Source organism: Balearica regulorum, chromosome 6, assembly GCF_011004875.1.
Source record: "Balearica regulorum gibbericeps isolate bBalReg1 chromosome 6, bBalReg1.pri, whole genome shotgun sequence".
Classification (NCBI taxonomy): Eukaryota; Metazoa; Chordata; class Aves; order Gruiformes; family Gruidae; genus Balearica; species Balearica regulorum.
In genome coordinates, this window is record NC_046189.1 from 13,027,359 (window position 1) to 13,050,428 (window position 23,070).

Sequence of the window (23,070 nt, forward strand, 5' to 3'; positions counted from 1 at the left end):
CCTGGAGAAAAGGCGGCTCCAGGGAGATCTAACTGCAGCTTACCAGTACCTGAAGGAGGCCTACAGGAAAGCTGGTGAGGGACTGTTTATGAGGGAGTGTAGTGACAGGACAAGGGGTAATGGGTTCAAGCTGAAGGAGGGTCGATTTAGATGAGATGTTAGAAAGAAATTCTTTACTGTGAGAGTGGTGAGGCACTGGAACAGGTTGCCCAGAGAGGTTGTGGAGGCCCCATCCTGGAAGTGTTTAAGACCAGGTTGGATGAGGCTTTGGGCAACGTGGTGTAGTGGAGGGTGTCCCTGCCCGCAGCAGGGGGGTTGGAACTAGATGATCTTTGAGGTCCCTTCCAACCCTAACCATTCTATGATTCTGTGATTCTATGATATTTTCTATTCTTATTGTCTGATTTGGCCATATTATGAGGTATGTATTACAAATGAGGTAAAAATTTCTTTACTGTCTGCTTTAAATAGTGTCAGGTATGGACAGATGAATCCCTATTAATGCATTCACCCGTTTTAGTACAAAAAATGTAGAAAGAAAATATATTCTTAGATTTTGTATGTACTGGAACTAGAATTTAAAGACCTGTTCTATGCTATGCACACACAGATGCTCATGCTTTCCCTTTATTTTTTTCTCAATATGCTAATCTACACTTTTCCACTTTCTTTTCTATGTAGGGATCTGTGGTGACAATAGCAAGTGGATTATGTTTCTGTCCTGAAATTCACTGAATTACTTGTACTAGAGATATTTGTACCATGTACTGTACTCATTTATGTGCATGCTTTACTTTCCAGATCAATTGACACATCAGAAGCCCTTCAGGTGCCAGGAGTGGTTGATGTAGTGACGGCAAGAGATGTTCCAGGGAAAAATGGCAAGGATGAGCCAGCATATGCAGAAGATAAGGTATTTCTTGCTTCTGGAGGACTGTCTGGACCTTTTGCTTCAGTTGTTTACAAAAAAGGAAAGTGAGTTTGCAAGTATCATCTTATTGCAATGAAATGAAAATAAATGCAAGAGCTATTAATGCAGTGTCAGGCAGGCTGGGCTGAACAGAATTACTGTTCCCCAGTGAGAGAGAAAGGAAAAGCTCCTTTAAATAACTTGGGATTTAAATGAATCTGCCATGTTTCCTTAAAGGCTGATAAATGAGTGATTGTCATGGATTCTGAGTAAGGATGAAATAGCCGTGACATTTGAGATTTTCAAAGATGAGACAAAATGAGATAAGATGAGACAAAACCACTCCTGTGTTTTTTTCCTTGGGTAATACATTGTTGCATTGCAGGTGATTTGTGTTGGTCAGATAATCTGTGCTGTGGTTGCAGAGTCACTGACTCAGGCAAAGTGCAGGGCTGAAAAGGTGAAGATAGTGTATGAAGATCTGGAGCCATTTCTGACCATTGAGGTAACAATCTGTCTCCTCTTCCTTGTTTGATAGAGCTCTTAAGTCACCTCACTCACTATTTACCTCCTTGTGCAGAGCTCTGCCAGGCTTTGAAATTTTTTTTTTTTTATATAAGATCTAAAGATGAAGTGTAAAAAGTTTATAAATGGCCTACAAAGTTTTGTTTTTAGAAACACAAAAAAAATCTTATTAGGTACCTGTTCATATAGCATACAGTATATCGGAGACTGGTCTTTGTAGATCTAGGATGAAATTGCTAAAGAATATTCAGAAAGTTTTAAGTGAGCAATTCCATGCCTCCAGGAGCCAAATTCCCAGCAGGAGTAGGTCAGTGTAGAATTAAATTTGAGCACTTACGTTTGCAGAAGTTCTGGAATCACGCATCCTGCATTGATGTTCTGAAAATTTTCAAGCCTGGCAGGTTTTCAGTAGCAAGCAATCTGATTCTGAAATATTTTCAACAGCTCTGAATGCCATAAACAAACATTTAGTATTTCTAATCTGGGGGAAGAAGAGAATGATATGAACTACAAAAAATGAAAAAAAAACCCAAAAACAGAAGAACCAGAAGCTGTCTTTGACGGTGGAAGGGGAACAACTATCCTGGTCGTTCTAGTTCTTAGCTACAACCATCTGTACTGGTTTTGGCTGGATAGAATTAATTTTCTTCACAGTAACTACTATGGGGCTATGTTTTGGATTTGTGCTGAAAACAGTGTTGATAATACAGGGATGTTTTCGTTACTGCTGTGCAGTGCTTACACAGAGCCAAGGCCTTTTCTGCTTCTCACACCACCCCACCCCACCAGTGAGTGGGCTGAGGGTGCACAAGAAGTTGGGAGGGGACACAACTGGGACAGCTGACCCCAACCGACCAAAGGGATATTCCATACCATATGACATCATGCTCAGCAATAAAGCTGGGGGAAAAAGAAGAGGGGACGTTCAGAATTATGGCATTTTTCTTTCTAAGTAACTGTTACATGTGATGGAGCTCTGCTTTCCTGGAGATGGCTGAACACCTGCCTGCCAATGGGAAGCAGTGAATTAATTCCTTGTTTTGCTTTGGTTGCATGTGCACAGCTGTTGCTTTACCTATTAAACTCTCTTTATCTCAACTCACAAGTTTGCTCACTTTTAGTCTTCTGATTCTCTCCCCCACCCCACCGGGGGAGAGTGAGTGAGCAGCTGCGTGGAGCTTAGTTGCGGGCTGGGGTTAAACCACAACACCATTTGAAAAAGGATCATATGAATGATGAAAGATTGTACTATATGAAAATCATCTGACTTTCTGAATTACAATTAACATGTTGGGGTTTTTTTCTTGCTGCAGGATGTAATAAAACATAATTCATACATTACCAAAGAAAGGCAAATAGAAAAAGGAGATATTGAGAAAGGATTCAAGTCTAATGATGAAATAATAGAAGGTAGTTCATACGTGCAGTGCATCAGACAAAGGAGTAGAGTTATGCTAGTTCAGAATCTATTTCCAGCTGGTGGCTGAATTTAAATTTCTATTCTCTTCTCAAAAAATCTTACTCTCTTGTTGATTTTTTCCACTTCAGTGGGAATGGAGATGAAACAGTCATGTTTAAATTAAACTTAGCTAACACCTGCTAGCTCATGTTGACTAAACTCTACCATTTCCTTGTTTTAGAGCTCAGCTAACTAAAATGAGATGCCCTAATACTATGACAAACATCACAGCTAAATAAGGCTTTGTTTATGGGTATTAGCTAACTTAACTTACCTCGTTTTAAGTTGACTGCTTGACTTAGGGCTAATCCCAGAAACAAGGGGATCAGAGTAAACTGGTCTCGAATACCACTCCTACAGTCACCAAATTCACTGTCTTCAAATAGTAAACATAATCCAGTAGTCCCAGAGCATACTCTGTGCATAAGTATCAGACCTGTGTTTGAGATGTATCAGTGAAGAATATTCCACAAGCTCCACAACTGTAATTAGTTCTAGAGTTTAACTGTCCTTATAATTAGAATGCTTTTTTTTCCCTAATACCTAATCTAAATCTCCCTTCCTGCAAACTTTAAAGGTTCACCCTCTAAACAGAATCCTCTCATCTATTCCCCATAAGTCATGTCTGCTAATCTTTATCATTGTCACTGCTTACTTCTCCATTATCTCTAATTTTACTACATCCAACTTCACTATGGTAATATTTCAGATTAGGTTTCACCAATGCCAAGTGGAGTCTCCCAGAAATTCTATATAACATTAGTATCACAGAATGATATTAGGGTTGTTGTGGTGTTATCAATTGTGAATAAACAGTCAAGTTGTGCTCCTCTGTAATCCCTGGTTAGATCTTGTTCAAAAGTCTTATCAAAAGTACTGGCGCTTAGGCCATTTCTCCAATGTAGAAAAATCACTTTCAAATCTGAGCCTGTCCTTTAAAGGGCCTGCAGCCCTTTCCAGTTTGGTATTATTTGTAGTTGACTCATTAGTTATTAAAATAATCGTGGGGTAACATCAGATCCAGAAAAGACTCTTCTATGATTCTACATGCATCATCTTTGCAGCTTGTCAGCCAATCCTGTAAACTGCTTTCTGAGTGCAGTTTTCAACCAGTGGTGTCGCTGATTTTATCTGGACTGTATTTCTCAATTTGCTTATAAGAGTAGTCTGTGAAACAGTGTAAGAAGACTTGTTAAAATTAAGGTATATGATACCAAGATATGCTTCTCTTAACACTGGCTTGGCCAGTTTTAATACTTCCCCTAATTCTGTGTTTCTAACACTTGAATACAGCTCTAAAATTTGTTAGTGAGCACCTGATAAATGCTTCAACAACTCATATGTCCTACTTGTGTGCTTTTCTGATTGTCCTCTCATGACATATTATCACACCTACCTTCTGCTGTTATCACTCCAAAATTTCTGCAGCTGAGTTTTTCTTTTTACTGAACACTAACTACACGTTAATTAACACCTGCTCGATCACAGGAGGAAATGTAGCAGGCTATCAGCCCCTTTTCCTTTTTCCAACATCAATTCCACCTGTATCATGTTTGAAAGAATGATCAGATTTATCTAAGTTGTTCTTGGAGACCTCCAAGCATGAAGACTCTGCAGTCTCCCCAGGCAATTTTTTCCAGTGCTTCACTATTCCTATCATTAGAAGGATTATCCATATTGCTAACAATTTGCTGCAATTTAAGTACTACTACTGCTTCTTGTTCTCTCTACTATGAGCACATAGCACAGACTATTCTCTTCCTCTTTGCAGCAGCCTTCTATGGATTTGAAGATTCATGTCTTCCTTCACTTTTTTGGGCTGAGCGCCCTCAATTCTGTCAGTCTTCTCCATATATGTTCATGACGTCTGATGATTTTTTCGGCTCTCCTTTGGACTTTTTCCAACTGTTCCCTATGAAATGTCATGTCACCCTCTAGTGGCTTCAGTTCTGATTCCAACTACTTCTGCATGAACACGTTTCAGGAATAACTGCTAGGGAAATATTGTCAGACCCAAGGATGGCATAAAGTTAAGGTTACATAGAGAATTTACAGAATTAGCTTTTATGCTGTGCTGACAGATTTCTCTCTCTGTGAGGAAAATAGTACAAAAGTAAAGTGTTGGGTAAAAAGGGGTAGAAAAAGTGTAATAGTAGAAGGGCATACTGATGGAAAGATCATAAGAAAGGAAGAAGAAAGCTGTATTTTCCCTCACAGACTGATTTAGAAGAGGACATTATAATCCTGTTATAGCAGAAGAGATGTAACCTCCTAAAGAAGAAAAAGCATGAGATATTAAATTGATACTGATCTTATCCTGGAAAAGAAAAAAAAAAAAAGCTATACAAGGATTAGGTGATTCAATAATTTCCTCTTAATAAACACAGGTCTCAGAAGGTGTAAACCTGAGATACAAAGAAATAAAAAATAAATGAAACTATTTTTCTTCTGTGACAAAACTTTTTTCCCCTGCCATATATATATATATATAGGCAAATACAAATCTCCTTGCAGTTCATTTGAAGCCTAGCTTAGATTTTCCTGTAATTATATACATAACAGGTGAATTGCACATGGGAGGACAGGAACATTTTTACCTGGAAACAAATAGTGTTCTTGTTATTCCAAGAGTGGAGGTTAAAGAAATGGATGTGTATGTGTCAACTCAGCATGCAACAGATGTACAGGTAAAACAAAGCATTAATGATACCTGTTTCTTACCTTCCTAAATAACCTTAAAGCTGAACTATGTGGCTACGAGTTGCTTTCATTCTTCTGTGCTTCTCTGAAAACTCCCTAATGGTGTTCCCAATTGAGATTAACTGGTACTAATCTTTTTATGAAAATAAGTGACCTGACTACTAATGATGAAGCTGAATGTAACAGTAGGTCTTGTGCTATTTGTATTATCCAACACAGTGCAGAAACAAATGAGCAGTATTACTATGGGATGAACAAAGGGTATCTTGGATAGATAATATGGCTGTAATCTTCTTGTTGAGAAAAGACTAATTCTGTCTTTGATATATTGGTCAAATCCTCCTAAAATCAGTGAGCATTCTCAGTATAATCCTGGACAACCACTTTTTTGCAGCAATGAGTGCCTTCAGCTTCAGAAAGAATATTCAGACAAGTTACGTTGCTCATATGAGTAGTTACATTGATGATGATGGGGTCACAATCATGTGTAAATACTGATAAATAAATATGTAAATAACAACATATGAATCATATGAAATTATGTGAAAAAAAAGTTAACAGGTCTTAGCTAACACCAGAATGGGATTGTAGGCCTGTAGAAAACAACAGTTTCATAGAATAGATGTTAATTTCTACATGTTTAAGATTAGCTTTTGCAGTTCATCACTGGCTTGCATTTTTTAAGCTTTCCCTGTCAGCCCGACAAGTTAAACCTCTATTTGCATCTCTGAAAGCACTGTCAGAGGAGATATTTTCAGAATGCAATGATTTGTCAGTATTTTAGCTACACTGTCTAGTGTGCTGTAAACAATCACTCCGTTCCATTCAGCTTGATATTTTAGTGGATGCTTTATCTGCAGCCACAGGTGAAACTTGCAGTTCTATATAGAGATTATCATATCTGGCATCAGATAATCAGATAATCAAACTAGTTTATGGAGCTATTTTTACATGTCCACTATTCTTTAAAGACTAGATTGTGCTTTCGTTAGCATCTTTAGTTATTTGAAATCTTTTTTTGTTTGTTTCTATAGCAACTCCAGTTTTCTACCCAGGATTCTTAAACCTGTTATCTTTTAATATATGGTTAGCCATGGAAAGTAGGCCTTTTTTAATGTACTTTGTTAGGTAACAATTCTCAGTAAAATCCTGGATGCTCACTTTTGCAGGAATTAGTCGCTTCAGCGTTAAACCTCCAGTCCAATAAAATTATGTGCCGTGTGAAACGTGTTGGTGGAGCATTCGGTGGGAAGATTACTAAATCTTCACTCTTTGCTGTAATTGCAGCAGTGGCAGCCAACAAGTAAGTTGATTTAACTAAATCAAATGAGTGACATCATCTTGACAACATCATCTTTTTTATCTCTTTGGCAGTAAATCTTGGGTAGAGGCTTGAAAATTCTCTGGGCTTTTGGCTATGGTATTCACTTACCATCTGAGAGCCAAAACAAAGGCATGGAGGCAGTTTTCTCTCAGGGCTGGTCTGTACAAATCCCAACCATTCAGGCCTTTCCCAGGCACAGTGGCTTGATTTTCACTCTAGATATTCAGTGAAAGTGGTTTTTATCCTCATACATGGGTGTGCTCACATCAGTCCTTTGTGCCACAGCTCTCCTTTACTCTGGCTTTCTTGCCATGTCCTGTGCATGCTTCATGGAACTTGCATCTCCCTGTTGAGAAGCTAAAGGGAAACCACTGAAAAGCTCACTTCTTCCACTTTGATTCTATAGCAAAAAATAATAAAAAAAATTCTACTGAATCAGCCTAAACTCAAGCATGGTAGGGTAATAAGAAACTAAAATATAGAATGGACTGATTTATTGCCACCACTAGAAGTTTGGCTGTGAACATGTAATGTCATTTGCAATCTGCATGAACATGCTGTAATAAAAGTGGATTTTTTTATGTTCACTTTAGGACTGGGTGTCCAGTCCGTTTTGCCCTTGAAAGACATATGGATATGTTAATCATTGGTGGATGGCACCCTTTCTTTGGAAAATATAAAGTAAGTGAGAGGAGAAGATATTTTGCTCAATTACTGGGTAACAGTGTCTTCTAGGGCAAATCAACATAATTTCATTGACTAACATGATGCAGCAAGAAATCCCCAGCACCAACCTTGCCTCAGTCCTAAGAGTACCCTTACAAATGCTATGAATCAAAACAACAGCTATCATCCTGTTCCTACAGCCCATGCAATATCCAAAAAAAAAGCAGAAACATCCATCCCTTTCTTACTCCAAAATAGTGCTAACATCAGCCCTACCCCATCATCAGATGACAAGTATACGTAAGTCAGAATTGAATACGAGCCCCCTCTCAGATACAAAGCCAGGCTGCAAGGTAATGCAAGATTCAGCTGGTAGCAAAACTCTTCCTTTTGACTTCCTAATCCTTACATTAAAAATAACTAGGTAAACAATGCTAGCACTAAGTCAGCTTGGCAACTGGTGGTGGCAGAGCCAAACCCCTTCTTTTTGGTGTTGGTGTATGATTTGAGAACACTAAAACCTGATGGGACAGGATTTATGGTTCAATATGGGTTGGAGAAAGAAGGGCTGAGGAGTTTGTTTTCCTATTGACTCTTGCATGAGCTACAGAGTTTGGCTGACGACTTTATGGGAGAGACTGGATATATTTTTCATTTTGCTGAAGATATTGCTTACAAAGATACTGTTCAATTCTGGTTATGATTAGACTAGGTTTGGAACTGGTTTGGGAAAAGAAAGGAGGAAAGTTTCATTTTTGGTTAAATCTTGTATTAACCATAAGACGAGGAATGGGATTGTGACTGTGACAGATGTCAGTAACATATGTATTTCATATTCTTCTGGGTATCAATTACCTGATAATGGTTGAATCTAGGATAAAATATGTTGTTTGGGGGAAAGAGGTTAAGCAGTTGGTTTATTAACAAGCCTTGCATGGACTTCAGGAACTAAGATGAGGGCTAGCTGAATGAAGAGTTGCTGTAGCATATACAGGTCATCTATACATAGTTGATAGTAGGAATAGTATTAGGATTGTGTGCTACAGAAAAAAATAGAAGGAGAATTTTTGTCTATTTCTCAGTCCTGCAGGGGCCACGGGTCTGAATAATTGCATGTGTGTATATCAATCACCCAAAACTTTCAGGCCAGGATATTTCATATAGCTGTTACCTGACACATTTGAAGGTAGGTCTGATATAATTGGTTTCATCCTCAGTTTGAGGTGATGGTGGTGTTTTGAGGTGATGGTGCTATTGGCAGATCTTGATAACAGTGGCATTATTAATATTAGGATTTAGGTTGCAGCTATAGGTAGAGATAAGGAAAAGAAGGAATGGAAGGTGATTCTTGCTGAATCATCTATGAACTTCATTATTCTTATAAGCCTTGCTTTTAGAAAAGGAAAAGGCTTATATTTAGTTTCATGCAGTTACTTATTATCACTGATGGTAGTGTTAGGGTTAAAGTTAGAAAAAAGTGAAGATGACAAGGGAGATGTTTGTTTTCCCCCTGAGGTATTCCACAGGCATCTGGGATGGGTGAAAAGAATGAAGGGAAGTCTTCTGTTTATTTTTGCTGAAAAAATTGCCAGTGTCTACTGACAATATTTTCAGGCACTATTAGCATTACAGTAAAGTTTAGGAAAAAGAAGAAATTAGAATCTTGGTTCTTTCTTGAGTCTTACACAGGTACCAGAGGTAGGACGAGGGCTGCAGTTGACATTCCTAGCTTATGTTTAGTTTTGCTGAAGGAATAAAGTGCCACAGTATTTCTAAGGCCAGGATTAGGATTAGGATCAGAGTTTGAATAAAAACTGTGATTTTTTAATTTTTTTTTTTTCTTTTATTTCCATGGGTCCCTGAAGTACTATCATAGCTATCTTGGAAAAGCAGCATTTGGCTTATGTTTCATTTTAGATCCGTCATCTTTTAACTGAGAATCCCCATTATAGGTTTAGATTTGCATTAGGGAACCCATCTATGTCCCTAGGAAAATGAAAGCAAGAGGATTTTGGCTTCTTTCTAAATTTTACATGGACCTTCAAGCTAAGGTAAGGACTGAGTCATGCCTTATATTTGACATATATTTCAAACCTTTGATTCAGATATCACCTATCAAGAATTGCTTAGGCCAAGCTTAGGGTTAGAGGTATGTTAAAGAAAACAAGCAGTGATGAGTTTGCTGAGCCATCTATAGACAATACCAATAAGATTTTCTGCTGGAAGTTCTAGCATTTTTTTAAATTTTGCACACATACTGGTTACCTGAGGATTCTAGAAGCTAGACCAAGATTAAGGTTACAGTTTTTGAGAGGAAATATTCTGGAATTTGATTTCCTAAGTTACATTAGCATCTGAGCCTGGAGGAGAGTAGGTATTGGAAAGGAGGCATGCTTTATGTTTAGTTTTGGTGAAGATACCATTTACCAGAGTATTGTAAAAGTTAGGGTTAGAATATTGAGGAAAATTTAAAAAAAAGTGCAGAGTTTGATTTTTAATTTTTTTAACGGTCTTTCATGAGCCTCTGAGCTACAAGAATGGGATGTATGCTTTAGGTATAATTTTGGAGGAAACAATTTTTACTCAAGAGTTATTAAGGCTATTTTTATAATTGTGAGGGTTGGGACTCACAAAGGAACTGATGAGGATTGTTACATCTTATAAAATACTGTATGGACCCCAAGCTTTGTTGAGTGATATTTAAAGGGGCTTATAGCGCATGGTTCATTTCAGTGCAGATGCCTCATAACCAGGGATGTCTGAGACTTTGGCTACTGCTAGGGAAGGTAAAAGGTATATGCCAAGATTTTGTTTTCTCACTGAATTGTCTGCAAGTCCTAAACTACTGATAGTGGCAAAAGCTCATGTTTCCTTGGGTTTCAGCTATTGGTTATCTGAGCATCTTATGATGGGTGTTAGAATTAGGAGTAGACTTGGAGGAAAGAAACAATGGAGAGTTTATTTTCCTGCTGTCCAGTCTTACATGGAGCTAAATATTTAGGTATGGATTTAGAGCAGAAGAAACAATTAATTAATCACATTAATTCTGGTGCTGTTATTCATTAATTAGCTATCTTGAAGCTAGGATAAAGATTATGACTGAGGTTATGCTTTTGGAGGAAAAAACAAAGTGGAATTATCCTTCTCACTGAATTTTCAAAAAGCCCCCATAGACATATTTTGGTTTGATGTAGTCACAACTTCCCAATTTTTTTCCCTAAAGTTTGGATAATGGTTACGATTTTGAAAGAGAAGGAATGTTGATCTTGATCTCTCAAACCCTAACCTTTCCTTCACTTAAATGCAATAACTGCAGAAACTGCATTAATTGCTTAACTACATTAAGCAAAAACCACTCTCCCCATCACTCCCATCTCTTATTCTATCCATGCAGCTATGCAGGACTTAGTGAGCAATACTATTCATTACCTCTTATTTTCTTATCCTTAATCCTAATGGAGCTGCATCACTTTCCATCATTTAACAAGTTGGTCTCCAGTTATTTTACAGTTTTCTATGATTGTTCCCCTTTAAATATTATTATATAAACTGTTAAAAATATAAACCCATATATTACCTTTTTTAAAAAAGAAGTTGAAGAGGAAGGAACCAGAACTAGAATTAAATCAAATTTGGTGGATATTTCTTAAGATGTAATCTGCAAAATATAAGCATCGTTGGTTCCTGTTGTTGTCTAGGTGATGAAATCATCAGGATGAAACATGATTACAACAGGAATACTTCAGAAAGAATAGCATAATCAGAGTTAATAATTTCTTTAGTGATCTTGTCATTCTCTTTCTGGTCTCTGTTCATACAAAAAACAGTGGTAAACAAGCTTTTCAGATTCTGTGTGAGTGTAGACAGTGTTTGCGTGGGAGAAGAGCTTTGTGGGCAGCTGAGGTATTATGATGATTTGTGGGTTTTATATATATTTTGCTCTTGGTTTGCATATTCAGATCCAAATTGATAACCATTCTATAGACAGAAATCCAGGCAGGTAATTTTTTCTAATTCAGTGGAAGAAAACCCATTGTGTTCTGTAGTCTGAACCTCAGGCAGTATTTCTTAAGTGGTTAGCTTATTTATAAAGAGAAGTTTGAAATACATGAGAGAAAAGATCGCTAATGCATCGGTTGCTATATTACAGATTGGATTCATGAATGATGGTAGAATCATAGCTGCAGATTTTCAGTGCTATATAAATGGTGGCTGTACAAAACTTCACTGATACCACTTACGCTGACTGAACTGGTCACAAAAAGAAAATAACAGCTCTTTGTCATGATTTATTTCTCCTAAGAATATGTCTATTCTTGCTAAGTACCACTCTCATCTGCCTAAAGTAAAAATGCATCTGTGGCCCAGATGCTGATTACAGAATATCATTAAGGAGGTACAATATTTGTCAGGTGATACTGGACATAGAAAATTCAGATTTAAAAGTTCAGTGAAGACACAAGAAGTTTTAATAGGTAGCCTATTATCATAAATTTATTACTTCACTTCCCCAAAACTGAAAGTCTGATTTTTCCCTCAGTAATGCTTCTTTATGCTACTGTAATTCCTGTGAGTTAAATGCAGTTTCTCTGATTTAAACGCAGTTTCTTTACTTACATTGGTGTAAAAAACAGCAGAACAACAGGCCTCCTGAATATAGTTCTACTCCTCCTTAAAACAATTACATCTCATTGATCTCAAGTGTCTTTCACAAGTTTCACTGCCTTTTTAAAGGAACTTGAACCATATGAACAACTATAATGTCTTTTTACAGGTGATTGAGTACATTGTGTTTAAAGTGGACAATGCATATAATATCCCCAATCTCTGAGTCAAGGGCCATGCCTGCAAGACTCATTTGCTTTCTAATACTGCCTTCTGAGGATTTGGGTTTCCCCAAGCAGGTCTGTTTGTGGACACCTGTATTGTGGCTGTGGCAACCCAAACTGGCCTACCACATGAGAAGGTAAAAGAACTAAGACTGCCAAATAAAACATGGGATAACAGAGAATTCTAGGACCTAGACTGTCAGAAGCTCCTTGTGCTTAAGCCAGTTCTTGTAGAACCAGATCTACCAACTTTACTTGGGCTGAATGGCACTTTATTCAGCACTTGTGCTTCCATGGAATAATACTTGATATAATACAGATAAGAATGGAGAAAACTGGCCCAGGATATGTTGCAAAATGTTTGATGACTGCCATTAGCATGACCAGCTTCAGTCAAAACAGTATAATCTCTTGTACTGTGTGACCAGTTTTAGATCACTGGGTGTATGTTCAGCTGTCACCTGCATCTCAGCCTCTCAGAACTGGACATCCCATCTTTTTGATCCATCCATCTATCAACAGTTTAGTTAGGTGGGTCCTATCATCCCAGTTACCAGGTTGACACTTTTGGCTTCTCCCCAGCCTTCAGAGACAGCGTCCCAGCAGTTTTAATTGTTGCCATTTCCTATTCAGTCTTCAAGATCTATCCTTCCCCTACACACTGCTTAGTCCAGTGTAAGCTTTTCCTCTTTTGTATGTGTCAACTTCTTGTATATTCAAACTATGCTTTATAAATCATTTTACTTTCCTAGGATGCCAACCATCATGTCTTTTCCCTATTTCTTTGAATCTTCTCCCTCTCCCATTTACTTGTCCTTTACCACATTTCAGGAATGCTTTCAGACCCGTCTCCAAAGGACAAACAGGTTTTTTAGCATTAACTTCTGCTATCACTAGTCTTATTTGAGTTTACCAGCCTTCTTGCGTTGAGTAGTCCTTGTGAACAATCCTGCTGACACCACTTAAGTTCACAGGCATTTGATGTGAGAAAAAAAATCAGGCCATTTGAGCAGTGATTTCCTTAGAAAAAAGGATATAACATTATGTTTAATGTAGGTAAGTATTAATCATATTATTGTATCATTATATGACATGTCATTATATTATATATATTATGTCAATATATTATAAGGTGATGTTTATTTTCAGCACTGTGTAAATTTGCTTCCTGTTTAGGTTAGAGAAATAAACATGTACAAAGGAGTTAACCTAACGTCTTTCAAAGAAGAGTTTAATGCAGAGAATCTGTGGAAATGTTGGGAAGAATGTTTGGACAAGTCTGACTACTACAGCTGAAAAGTAAAGGTGGAAGAGTTTAACATGAAAAATTACGGGAAAAAGAATGGGATTGCCATCATTCCCATGAAGTTTTCTGTTGGATTTAATGCAACTTATTTTCATTAGGTAACCTCTTCGAAATAGTGCTTTTATGATCTAAGATCTATAATTTTCTCTCCAAAAATAGAGGAAGTATAATCTCTACAGGCAGGAAGGAAAGAAAAAAGAATTACAACATGCTGGACTAGCATAAAATACAATCCACTGAGATATACTTTGTTTCAGAAGGAGTATCACTCTGTCTGGCTGATCTCTTTATAAATACTTACTCGGTATGAGATGGCGCTTTGAGCAAGCTGATCTGGTCAAAGATGTACCTGGCCATCGCAGGGGGCTTGAACTAAATGATCTTCCCTTGGGTTGAAGGTCCCTTCCAACCCAACCCATTCTATGATTCTATGATTATTCCCCTCACAGAAATGGGAATTTCTGATTCCTAACATGCTACCTTTATCCAGCAAAAAGCTAACACTGTAAAAATGTGGTACTTGAAACCTTCCATAATCTAGTCCGTACTAAGAAAAATGATCACTCCTATAGTTCCGATAGTACCACTTATATGATAGGTTAAGCTCTGCTACTGAAATTTTTTATGGCTCAGTATAGTGGTATTTCTGGGAAGATTTTCTAGTTCTGTTTTTGGGGTTTTTTTTAATTCATGCCTTGAACCAAAAAATCTTTTAAGTGAGTTTCAGGTTAAATCAGCAAACATTGTTATTTGTTTATGAGGGTACAATGCATAAAAAGTAAATCCATATAGTTATGTTAGTTGTTCATTCCATCTCAATTGTTTCTGCACAAGTTTGTAGACTAAGAGCTCAGAGAGAGATTAATGTATTTCATCCAAAAATGTTCTCATGGTAAAGAAACATTGAATCTAGGGATCACAATTCATCTGATACAAAAGGTAAAAAAAAGGCATAAATAATAGTTGCATTTCACCAAAACCTTCAAAATAAAGCTCAGGCATTGCAATTTCCAAAAATCTAGATCTAAATCTTAGAGAATAGATTCATTGTTTAATCAGCTAAGACTCTAACTGACATCAGCAAAATGTGACCTGATTGCAACCATCACAAGTTAGCACCAAAGAGATCACATGACCATTATTTCTCAATGTAGAATTATTAACAAATAAAAAGATGTCCCAGAGGTGCTGTATTTCACAACACCTCTCAGGCTCTACTGTTTGCTCTTGGAGTGCTGGTAGCTGATTGCATGCTACAGCAAAATGTCTCTACAGAATTTGTAGTCCTCTTTCATATCCACTTGTTCCTTTATAGGAGTGGATGGCTTGTATGGGATTGATTTCTCTCATCACCGTTCCTTGGGAAGTTATTCCTGATTTTACCATGAATGAAAGTTCATTACTTCCATTCCCACCTGCTTCTTGCATTTCCCCTATTTAAGATAGCTATTTATTGGCACAAGGCTGCACTAAAATATGAGCAGAAAGTGAATCAGGTTCTAAGCCATTCTCTTGACAGCCTATGAGAGAGAATGGAAGAGCAGTTGTGTCATTGCTCCATCAAAATTATATATTATAAACATCAGTTTATTATTACCCTGTATGGATACATGTGAACAAAAAGGACTAGGACTAATCCCTCAGTTTCAGAAAAACAAAAGTACAACTCTGCTATTGTTTGTTCTAAAAGAAAAGTCCTATAGATATTCATAGCAGGAAATACCTTGCTGTCTGTGCAAAATGCCTTTGATTCCAGGTTCAAATTCTGCTCTGTCCTACTTTTTATTGTGGATGAGGAGGGAATAGTATCTCAGGTTACACTTACATTATAACTACAGCCAGCATGTTCTTAATTCACCCAGATTCATGACAAGAAAAATATGCTTTTCTGTTATTTGAACTACTGTGATCCCTGCAGAACTCCTTTGAATAACTACTAGCTCATTTAGAGTCTACCCTGTCTTAGAGCAATGAAACTTGTTATTGTCAGACTGCTGGAGAATTTCCACTCTCTTTTAGTAATATACTGATTCACGTGAATTTAATCTATCTTTGCCTTGTCCTTTTACTTATACACCTTTGTTCAGTGAAGTAAGAAAATTAGCAAGTTTCTGTGGCTTTTCTTTAGGCTGGAACTCTCGTCCATATCTATATAGATGGGTCTGTGCTAGTCACTCATGGTGGAATTGAACTGGGACAAGGAATTCACACTAAGATGTTACAGGTGAGTGAGTTAGCATCTGAGGGTAGACAAAATATAAGACAGACAACTGAGCCAAAAGGATGAATGGCACTAAAAAGCACAATAGGCAAATTCTACAGACATAAGAAAGCTAAGTTTAATATTGGGTCATTGCTTCTGAGTTATTGATGAAGACAAAACTTAGGAAAAATACAAGCTATAGTTAAAGTGATCTTTCAAGACCTGGAAAGGAGATGAACATCTTTGTGGTAACATCACTGTTATCAGGATAGCTAAGGTATAGAAAGCACATGCTAAAATGACCCAATGTTTTTTTGCAGAGGCAGTTAAAGTGCTGAAAATTTAACTTTGTCATGTATCCAGCACCAATAATAACATCAGTTAATTTTTGTGCATTTCTGGTATAAATAGTAATAAAAAACCCCATGTGCCAAAGAGGTCGTTTTGGAGCTAAAATGAGGCCACTCCTTCAAAATTAGCTGAATGAACATCTGAACATTAGAACACTGTGAAAAACAACAAAGTGGGAACACAAACTAACCAAGCCATTTCAAATGAGATAGAGAATAAAATATACAGATAAGATTTGAAACTCCATGACGGAAAATTATTCATTGTTTTTTAAATTTGATTAACTTTTCCATATGTAACCAAAACCTGATTAGAGAGAGCAATTAATTAGAGGCAAAACATATAGTATTGCATTGTATTGTTTTATCTTATCTTCTATTACCTGAATTTATTTATATAATATTTGTTTTACGGAATAATTTTTAAGAAAGACTTTTGCATTTGTCCTAGTCATAGTATTACTGTTGAATTAGGTCATTTCTCTGTGTATGTGTATAGAGAGGGAGATGAATGGCATGATGAATTACTCACTTGAGATTGCATCTTCAAGTAGGACTGGATATCTTTTTGTTTACTTTTGTTACAGATTGCCAGTTGTGAACTGAAGGTACCATTGTCATATATACACTTCTGCGAAACAAGCACAACAACTGTACCTAATGGCAAATACACAGCAGGATCAGTTGGAACAGAAATCAATGCAAGAGCAATTCAGGTTAGAGTTATTACCATTTTTTCACATAATCAGTGGTTCTCTTGAATACTGAATGTCCCTCTGAGGATTCATAACTTAGTTTTGGTTTTGAGCAGCTTGCAGTTCTTTTATCTCAAAATCGCTCCTGCTAGTTTATTTTACATGCATAGTTTAAAGCAAGGCAAATTACAGAACACTATTAAAAAGGGTCGCCTTTTTCTGCTTTACTGTATCAGATTTACAAATGTGGGGGGTTTTTTTTAGATTGCTGCTAGATAGATTTCTGGATCTTCCCTTTATATTCTGTATTTAAACACAATTTAAAGGAAAATTTAGCATAAGGTATATTTCAGGTACTTTTTTTAAGTCAGGCTGAAACACCCTTATCCACTTAAATGCTTTGGGACCAATTCTGTTTTCATTTATTTTGTAATAAATCATTCAAGCCAGTGGTTTTCTATCTAGTAAATCAAAATAGGAGGAGAGACAGGTCCTTTATCTTCTTTTTGTTGATGGTTTCAGTGATAGCCTGGTATATGAATACCTCAGTTACATTAGAGTAGATGCCAATGCCACTCTTCACAAAGTGCTGCTTTCTAGCTGGCAGTTAGCAGAGTAAAGAAATGGTAGGTAAATGAACAGAGTTACAGCCTTCAGAATGAATTTAACGAACTAACTTCACCAAGAAAGAGCTTGTATTGCTTTGAAAACAGCAGATAGATTTGGGTTTGTGTGTCGGTCAATGGTGCCCAGCCTTCTTCCTCCCTAGGATGCTTGTCAAATCCTTTGGAAGCGTCTGGACCCTATACGAAGAGACAATTCTAATGGCAAATGGGAAGACTGGGTAAATCTCTCTCTCTCTCTCTTACTATTAAATTATGATAAACCCATGAGCATAGAGTGAAAACTCCCATTGTTCTGGAGGGAGGAAGGGGCCTCCCTGTATGAAATAAACTTGAGGCAAGGAAGAGAATAAACAGTGTAAAAGCAAGTGGTGCAACACAATGTCCTGGTAAATCTGGCCAACTTTAGAGATTCTGCAATGCCCCCCATCCTAAAGATATGTCCAGGGCACAAGGGAATGTAAAGCTTTTACTTAGGGGTCTTTTTTCTTTAAAATGTTTTTTTTAAGTCTCACTTTTTCTTTAAATGTGAGGTAAAGAATTTTGAAATTTCTCTCTTTAATAATGAGTATACCTTTTGCAGATCAGTGAAGCTCACAAGAAAAGCATCAGTCTTTCAGCTACTGGCTATTTCAAGTAAGGAAAGCCATTAGTCTTTTTTAATTTCTCGTCATCAGAGGTGCTACCTTGTCAATAAGTTGCAGGAAGGATAAAACTGTCCCCATTCAACCTTCTCAAGGCTGTAGCAGATGCAGCACACTAGCCATTAAGAAGTTGCCTGGACCAGAAACTGCAGTGTTTAACAAGAGAAATTCTTCTCTTCAACCCATATTGATTTCAGAACCACTTTATATCCTTGGTTAGCTAGTTTGACAGTTGATGCACTGAGTCTTCTACAAGGTCAATCACAGTAGGACACATGAGACCCACAAGGAATTTTGTTCCATGACCATCATGGTTTGCAACCCTCTTACCCTCCCAAATAATTCCACACAACTTATATTTATCAGTGGTGCTACACCCTAGATTGTCTTTGACTACAGAGATCCTATGAAAATAGTTAGCTTAGAGAGTTTATGATATATCACATTATATGATTCCTGTAGTGGTCTCAACATTGAGGACAAGGCTAGGGGGTGGGAGGGAATCTTGATTAAATTAATCTAATCTGAGGGATGTTCTTACTTCCTGCAGAGGTTATGTTACAAACATGAACTGGGACACAAAGAAAGGCCATGCATTCCCGTATTTTCTCTTTGGAGTTGCATGTTCTGAAGTAGAAATTGACTGTTTGACAGGAGCCCACAAGGTAATGTCTAAAAATGCAGTGAACTTTAAGTAGAGTTGAGTGAATTTCCCACCATTGTTACATGCATATGACTTTTTTTTTCTTTTGTTTTTTTTGACTAAGAATAGAGACATAGTCTCTTGGATGTACTCAACAAAACACCAGCAGAACAATAAATGGCTATAGTGCCCTTTGCAATACAATTTGGTCCTGCTGATCTTGTGATAGAGGTCTGATGTTAACCAGAAGAATAAGAAACACTATCAGAACAGCGGAAAATAAAGAAGGTTTAATGTTTCTACTATATGATGACTTTGAAATTCAAGTAGACCTTCTGAATATCTCCCTACAGGTCAGGTCTTCAACAAGACCATATCATTAATTACAGTTCCCTTTTTAACAGACTTACATTTAAAACAGGTGAAGCCGCAGTCACATAACATCACCTGTTGCAAAGGGGATTTAGTGCAGGGACAGCTCTCAGCAGCATGGAATATGGAGACCAATCCAATGTCTTCTGGCTACTGGGAAAGCACATTTGGCGTGACTGCCAGACATCCAGTAGTCCATGTGGACCCAGACTCCAAAATCACTGTCTGTGAACCTCCTCAAACTAAAGGAGGTTGGGATTTAGGAGGAGAAGTCACTGGATCTTGTATAAGAACAGCCTAGTAGACATTCTTCCCTGTCCCCTCCTCTACATAAGGAACTTCTGTTCAGGTGACTGTACTTCCACACTCACAACAAAGCGTAAGAAGTGGCTAAACATAATTTTAAGCAATTCCGTTTCTATAGGAGAACAAGCAACAACGCCGTTCTTGAATTCATGATCATCCTGTTACTTATGGGATGTGCACAACACATCCCAAGTTTCAGACAACCACTAAAAATGCATTATCTAGATGAATTCTCCATCAACACACCCTGTCTCAAGTAGCTTTCATGCTTCAGAATAAATTTATAATACTTGTGATAACACATCTTTCATGGGTGAGACTATATATTGTTTAGGATCCCTTTGTTGTTGTGTATTTTAAATATAACTTTGTAACACCTTGTATTTGTTTAACAGAACATCAGAACAGACATTGTCATGGATGCCTGTTTTAGCATAAATCCAGCTATAGATATAGGACAGGTATGAACTTCCATAGTTTTGCTTTATATTAGATTTTAGTGAACATTCCTCTTTTTGCCTAAATGATTGCTGTTATTGGTCAATTCAGTAGCCACCAAAGCCTATGAGATGCTATCCATTAACACTCAAGGATGCTGGATTGAAAGATGTACTAGTATTTGGGTTTATTTGCAGCTATAAATAATACTAGGTTAAATTTTATACTTCTTGTTCATCTTTTGAGAAGTGATGAGAAAAGCAGATTCAACAGACTTTGGAAATGTCCTACAGGATTATCATCCTGAATCTCCTTATGACTTTTTCCTGATCAATTTACCCTAGAATTACTGACTGAGGGCTAAATCTTAACCAGCTGCAGAGCACTGTTGACTTCAGCTGTGATGTAATAGAAAAAGCTATTGAGATAGAACAGACCTTTCTTTAGAAGTCTGTTGTCTCCACAGCTTTGTATTATGGATTCAACTACCTATATGTACAGACAAATTGAATAGTGATGAAAGTGGTGTCACCACTTTTAATCTGTAAGTAAGAAAGTAGTGGTGAATTCAAGAGTGTGAAAGATATTTGTCATTTCTTTGCAGAGTCAAAGGAAATGCTCCTAAAAATATGACCTACATTTAAAAGCCTTTCTTATCCTGCTTATTTATCCCATTACAGGCTCATCCTCACATATTTCCCCTTTGCCTAAAAGATTATGTTCATTTTGCACATTCAAGGATTGCCAAATTTGACAAATCATTCTTTCTTAGCAGTTCAATTCTATGTTTACCTTGCATCAGTGTTTACATCACCACTGCCATAGCCCAGGTGTCTACTCAGCAGTTGTTCCTTCCTACTTTAGGTTGGCCTGTTATTTTCTCTTCATATCCAACCTATCATCTATTTGTGTCTGAGATGTTTTTCTCTAGAATAAATTTCATTAGCTATCTGCAAATCTTTTTAAGCAAATATGAGATTGAGCAGACTATTTATGTCATAGTCCCTGGGCAAATATCTCCTCACTGGAATTTCTGTGGATTTCGCTCAATTCTCTGGCAATTTTGCCAAAGCAAATCAGAGGTAACTGTACTACTTACAGTGAGTTTAGCCAGGAATAACGAAGAGTACAACTTGAGCCAATGAAAATATTTGTGTAAGTCAGATGAGGACAGCTTGATCCTATCTTGGTCTACGTTAACTAATTTCTACTTTTGGATAGAAAGATGCAAGTTCATGTGTAATCTTAAAAAGTCAAATGGTATATATGTTTTTATCTTTTAAAATGACTGAATGAGATATAAAAGTTTATCTTTTTTTCTTTGCTCAGATTGAAGGAGCCTTCATTCAGGGAGTTGGTCTTTATACATTAGAAGCAGTCCACTTTTCCCCAGAAGGAGAGCAGCTCACTCTTGGCCCAGATACATATAAGATCCCTGCCATCTGTGACATTCCTGAGCAGTTTTGTGTCTATTTGCTGCCAAATTCATGCAACTCAATTGCTATCTATTCTTCCAAGGTAAATGCACCAAACTTACCATTTGCAAGCACACCAGCTGATTCTGCTGCAAAACCATAGGTGACTGTAGAGTACGGCAGACTTCCCCCCCGCCCCCCCCCCAAAAAATCCAGTTTCGGCTAGGGAACAAATAGTACTTAAATGGTGAAACACTGACGTTCTGAGTTTTTGGACTAATTCCTGGAGAAAGATGGAAGAATGAAATTATATGATCCTTTTTAAAGACAGTGAAGTCATGAGACAAGAGATTAAGTGACTTTCCAGAATCTCACAGGAAACCTGCGATAGCTATAGGAATAGAGCCCAGTTCTTCCATTAGCCATGGCAGAGCACCATTCTTTCTGTTTTAAGGGTAGATCATCCTCTGAGGAGGCACCCAGTACTAGGACTGAGTAAAAGCAAAAAATAGCACCTCAAAATAAAATAGGAATTCAAGTGGAGAGTATGCCTCTGCCTATTGAAAGACAGGAACGCCCACTGTTTCAGCCTCGAATGTAAAGCAGGTATGACAAAGTGTCGTTGTTTAACCCCAGGAGGCAGCTCAGCCCCACACAGCTGCTTGCCCACTTGCCCCCTGTGGGATGGGGGAGAGAATCAGAAGGGTAAAAATGAGCAAACTCATGGCTTGAGGTAAAGACAGTTTAATAGGTAAAGCAAAAGCTGCGCACGCAAGCAAAGCAAAATAAGGAATGGAATTCATTCACCACTTCCCATCAGCAGGCAAGTGTTCAGCCACCTCCAGGAAAGCAGGGCTCTATCACCTGTAAAGGTTACTTGGGAAGACAAAAGCCATAATTCTGAACGTCTCCTCTTTCTTCTTCTTCCCCCAGCTTTATTGCTGAGCATGAGATCATATGGTATGGGATATCCCTTTGGTCAGTTGGGGTCAGCTGTCCCAGTTGTGTCCCCTCCCAACCTCTTGTGCACCCCCAGCTTCCTCGCTGGTGGGGTGGTGTGAGAAGCAGAAAAGGCCTTGGCTCTGTGTAAGCACTGCTCAGCAGTAATGAAAACATCCCTGTATTAGCAACACTGTTTTCAGCACAAATCCAAAACATAGCCCCATAGTAGTTACTGTGAAGAAAATTAACTCTATCCCAGCCAAAACCAGTACATAAAGGAACAGGAATTTCCAGAAGTCCACTCCATGTTCGTATGGCCTTACATGGTGTAAATGAGTAAACAAACTCTTCCACATGAAGAAAACAAAGAGCACATTTCTTATCAAAATTAGACAGCACAAACTTTATCCATGCAAGAGGAGCCAAGGGAGCAGCGGGAGTGGGTGTCTTTCTTCCTCTGTTTCATCATGTAGAATTAATTCCACTTGGATATTAAAAAAGTTGTTTATGTGAGAAGTCATGAGTTATTTCATGCCTTTATAACACAAACATTGAAGTCCCAGCAGGAAGCTTCTTTGACAGTGTAGCTTTATTGTGAATTTTAAAATGTTCCCCATCAGCCAAATCCTGATCCTTGATGTTTTTCTGATTTGAAAGGTCTCAGAGATCCAAGGAAAACTGTTGAATCCAAATATGCTGGACACAACCAAATACTGAGCT

The 23,070-nt window shown here is 37.6% G+C and overlaps 1 pseudogene; it reads left to right on the plus strand.

Moving 5' to 3' along the window:
• LOC104636972 (aldehyde oxidase 2-like) overlaps window positions 1-23,070 on the plus strand; it is a 46,081-nt pseudogene that overhangs the window by 17,798 nt on the left and 5,213 nt on the right.